Here is a 5,205-nt window from a genome sequence, read left to right on the forward strand (position 1 = left end):
AGAGCAGCTAGGAGGTGCAGTGGATAGAGCACCGGCCCTGAAGTCAGGAGTACCTGAGTTCAAATCCGGCCTCAGACCAAACACTTGACACTTACTAGCTGTGTGACCCTGGGCAAGTCACTTAACCCCAACTGCCTAAAAAAAATGGGAAACAAATAGATATTTGGAATATGAGAAGGAAATATAAGACTTATATAATGTTAGTAATGCCGTTTAAGAGATAAAAGGTTAGAGACGTAAAGTGGCATCAGTGGCTGCAAGGGGAGTGTGAGCAAAGCCGAGGATTGCACAGGGAAGGAGGTGAAAGGCCGCAACTGAAATAAAATGAGCAAAGCTCACCCGCCTGAGCTAAAAAAATTTATGGACAAGAAGCTATCATTGAAATTAAATAGAGGGAGGCACATCCAAGGGATATTGAGGGGGTTTGATTCATTTATGAATCTTGTGATTGATGAACGTGTAGAGATGGCACCAGGTAGGCAACAGAACAATACTGGAATGGTGGTAATCCGAGAAAACAGTATCATTATGTTAGAAACCTTGGAACGAGTATAAGGAATGAAGCATGAATGACACCCTGGATCTCTATTTATTCTTTTCATTCCCAAGAGTCTCTTTTTTTTTCTTTTGATACATAAAATTAGTCATTGTATATTCTTTGTTTAACTTTTTGAAAATAAACTTTTTGTAAGAAAAAAAGATATAAAGGGTTAGTTTAGCATGAAAACTGGAAGGTAGTTTATAGGTTATATGGTATCTTCATTTTAGAGATAAAGAACTAATTCCCAGAAAGGTCAAGAGACTTACCAAAAGTCACATCAATAATAAATGATGAGGCTAGGATTTAAAAGTTAGAAGGATATCATCCTATAATATGAAGAAAGATGAAAAATGAACTTTAAGGCATGTGAATCTCATCTCTGTGCCTTCTCATATTCTTTCCCCATGCCCTTATTACCTCTGCTTCATAGAACCTTTATCTTCCTTTCAGATACAGATCAAACATTATCTTTTGCATGACACTTTTTCTGTTCCCCTGATGCTAATATGCTTAGTCCCAAGATACCTTTTATGTAACCACTTTGTATAGGTTCGTATTCATTAAATTTATATTTGTATTACATGGATTTAATTTTACTTGTCTTTCCCCATTAGAATATAAGCTTCTTTTGAGTAGTGGTTGAACAGTTCCTGGCACCTAGTAGGTGCTTAATAAACATATTTTCAGAGATTAGATTTTAGGATATCTGAAAATAGATGTGACTCCAGTTGTACTGAGAGTTTGCTGGTTCTCAGGTGGTTAGAAGGATGATATTGAAGATATAATTCTGGATCTAGAGTTAGAAAATAAAGGATCAATAGTAGCCCTTTGTGACACTAGGCAAGTCATTGGCCGTCTCCTGACTTTGACGCCTTCATTGGCAAAAATGAATGGGATGTGTCAATGACCTGTTATTGAGATGCCTTCATCTTTAACTCTATGATCCTATAAAATTTGTCTGGAAGTCAGTTAAAGAAAGACATATTGATTTTAATTGGCTTGATTAAAGTCAAACTTATCTTCTTGAAATACAGTATTCCATGGATTTGCCTTCAGGAGGACCAGCGTGACTAGCTTGCTGAAAAGCCTGAAACTCAGAGATGACACTGCACTGGATTGGTGGAAGTTGCTTCTGCAGTCAGAGGAAGATTGAGTTCAATTTCCAAATGCAAAACAAAAATACAGGGAGAAGCATAATTGTTTATGCTCAGAATGTGTCTTCAGGAGCAATTTCAAAAGGAGCATGATTGGAATGAAATGAAAGCAATGTTTCCCATACAGTTACTTCCAACTCAAATATCTTTCTCTGAATAAAAAGCAATTGAAACTGTTCCTTGTGAAAATCAAAGAGGAAACTTTTCTCAAGAGGAAAAATGAATTAACAATAAAGTGTATTTTTTTTTCTGAGATATCAGGATAATGGAGAGGGGTATGGAGAAGTTTAGATAAATGCACAAAATCAGTGAATGTATTGTGGTGGAAAAGGATCTTTCCCTCTACATCTCTAGGATACTATATGGGAATGTGAGAGATTTCTTTAAATGATGAGTTGCTGAAAGCAAAGTATCATAAGCTCTTGAGAAACTATGATTTCATTCTCAAAGATACATATGGCATCAGGTAGCCTAGCACCCTTATTTTATTTTTGGAGAAAGCAAGGCTCAGAGTGATGACATTATCTGCCAGAAGCAGAATGTGAATGACCAAATAAGTTTGATCCCAGATCCCTTGATCTTAAATTCAACATTTTTTTTTTTTACTGTACCATGTTTTCTCTCAAATCAAGGACTGGGAATTATCTTATTTTGGAAGAGCTCCTGACAGTTTTCTTGGACAAGAGAAATTCTTATAGACTAGTAAATTGTGTTCTTTTGAAATATCTTTCTATGAATTTCTTTGTGGTACGAGGAAGAACTAGAATAATTAAGTTGGATGTCATCAAGGCTTTTCTGAGGCATCTCAATTATTGGAATGAGTTGTATATAACAAGACTCAACAACAACAAAACCAATATAGAGACCTTGGGCAATTCACTCATCTGGCTAAGGTCTTCTTGAATGTAGAATGAGCAGATAAGCTTACATAGTTACTAGGGTGCTTTCCACCTGTAGAGACCTACAATCCTATGATAATATGAGTGACAACAATAACAAAACACCAATATATTTTTTGTAGCACTTCAACATTTTCAAAAATGTGTTTTACGTATGTTATTTTGTTTGAATCTCCCACAATGTTCAATGCTGTTCAGCGGAAAGCTCTCTGAACAAGGAGCCACAGGACCTGAATTTCAACCACAGCTCTACCATCTACACTAATTTATATGATGTTGACCCTTCTGAATCATATGAGGGAGGTGCCATTATTATCTGCATTTCCCATAGGAGTTAAGTGATTTTCCCAGGCTTACCCAACTAGCAAATGCCTGAGTTAGGATTTGAACACTAGTGTCCCTGACTCCAAGAATGGCCATGAAAAACATTGTACTTACTTCCAGAGAAGCTTTGGTTCATCTGTAGAGTCAGAAATCTAGATCCTGAAAGGGTCTCAGAGGCCATCAAATCCGATCTTTTCTTTTTGTAGATGAGGAAACGAAGGGCCATGACTTGCCTTGATCTTCACTAAATCTTCACTAAATATGACAGGTGGGATTTGAATTCAAATCCCTAATAATGAAAGACCTTTACTTCTAAGATTCCTTTCTAATCTACTTTCTCTGTCTCTGTCTCTGTCTCTCTCTCTCTGTATATATATATACACACATACATATATATGTATATATGAGTATGTATACATATAAACATATATACATATATAAATATATATATATGTGCACCTATTTACTAGTGTTTTCTTTCTAATTAGAATGCAAGTATGCAAGTTCCTTAAGGACAGAGACTGCTTTTGTAAATTCTCTGTATCAATAGTGCTTAACATGATGCCTGGTACATAGTAAATATTTAATAAATGTTTGTTGATTGAAATTGTACTCAGATAACTTATCAGGTAATTGATTATCTGTCCCTACAACAAGCAAAATATGGAACATAACTCAGAAAGCTATCAATGTTTGACTGTCATTGAAACTAAATCATGCTCAGCTAAATTTTTTTTGGAGGTGTGGTAGCAAAGTTCACATTAAAAATCATTCTTTTTTCTGGTCAGGGTAATACTCTGATTTGATTACTCAGCCACAAGGTATGGAAAAATAATCTAAGAAGAGAGAGAAAAAAAAAAACTTGGAATTATGGAGTGTTTGTGTGTGTGTGTGTGTGTGTGTGTGTGTGTGTGTGTGCGTAATGGGTTATTTAAAAAAAAGTCTAGTCCCAGAGGATGCAATAATAATGATAAAAATTGGTTTTCTACAGAGATCATTTCTCATTCTTCCACCATACTCATTCAGGGACTTGGGATGTGATAAGAGGCTATTCAACTTCCCCATAGAGCATTGCCAATGCTGAGAACTGCTAGGATAGCAGAAACGTCAAATTCATAGCTAGGAGCTGAGATCCAATTTCTACCAGTTTCTCAGTAATAATTACTGGAGAATACTTCTTTCCCAGTGTTCCCCACCCCCCACAAAACCCATTGTTCCATCCCTCTACTTGGCCAAAAAGAAAATAGAATGAATCTTCATTTACCTGTGGGTATAGGTGGTCTTAATAAAGAAAACATTTCATATTCCTAGAGTGATATCTATACCTTAGTTTTCTCTCTTTGTGGAATAACTGAGGTCCTATTCTCCTCTGCTAGTTTTTCCATCCCCCATCCACCTAATTTGATTAAACATTAATCAACATGCATTTAATAAGTTGTTATTACATTCTTGAACATTATTCTAGATGCTGCAATTAGTTTCCTAAACCAATGGAATCACAGATTCATCCCAGAAAATAAATATCAGATAGCTAGATGCACATAAAAAGGAGGCTTAATTTTATGTTTATTTTAATTTTCACTCAGGAAAATGAACAAACACTACCAGTTATTGGAAAGTCATTATACATCAGAGTCGGGAAGTTCTGGCTTCAAACTCAATCTCTGAAATATACTGGTTGGGTGACCATAGGCAATTCACTCACTTTCTCTGTGTTCTAGGCAACTGTAAGAACATAAGTTGAGGAGAAAATGCTGACCTGTAGGGGTAGAGGGACTTTTGTCACACCAGAGTTCCCTTTACCAAAGAAATTGCAAGCCCATCTCTAAGATTTTTTTTTCCTATACAAAAATGGAGTTAAAGGAATCTAGGGAAGAAAACATTCACAAAATGCTATGCTTTGCCTGAGGCTTATATATGTCTCACATATACGAACTGTGTACAAAGTATCAGGGGGTATGATATGCAAACATTAAGATTTTTGTTAGCCAGTGCAACCAAAACAAATGTGATTGCATAGACAATACTATGGGACCTCCTCCAACCAGGAAGCCTCAGTATGTTCCAGTGATTACAATGAAGACCTCCCCCCGAATCCTAAACACTTTATTATTGGGGATGAGAGTGGTACAGTTGCCCTGCTTTGTAAATTACTCTGAGAACCAAATAATGGCAAAAATGTCATATTTGCAAAAAATTGCCAGAGGCTCTCTGTTCTTCCTGAAGTGATCAATGACATTTGGGAGGGCATATGATAAGGAAGTCCTGGTTTCAATGCTGGTTGCTG

The 5,205-nt window shown here is 36.2% G+C and overlaps 1 pseudogene; it reads left to right on the forward strand.

The window, feature by feature from the left end:
* The first annotated feature begins 281 nt into the window (after positions 1-281).
* On the forward strand, positions 282-555 carry LOC114026813 (annotated as a pseudogene).
* The last annotated feature ends 4,650 nt before the right edge of the window (positions 556-5,205 follow it).

This window comes from Vombatus ursinus, unplaced genomic scaffold (assembly GCF_900497805.2).
Source record: "Vombatus ursinus unplaced genomic scaffold, bare-nosed wombat genome assembly UNPS02014847.1, whole genome shotgun sequence".
NCBI lineage: Eukaryota > Metazoa > Chordata > Mammalia > Diprotodontia > Vombatidae > Vombatus > Vombatus ursinus.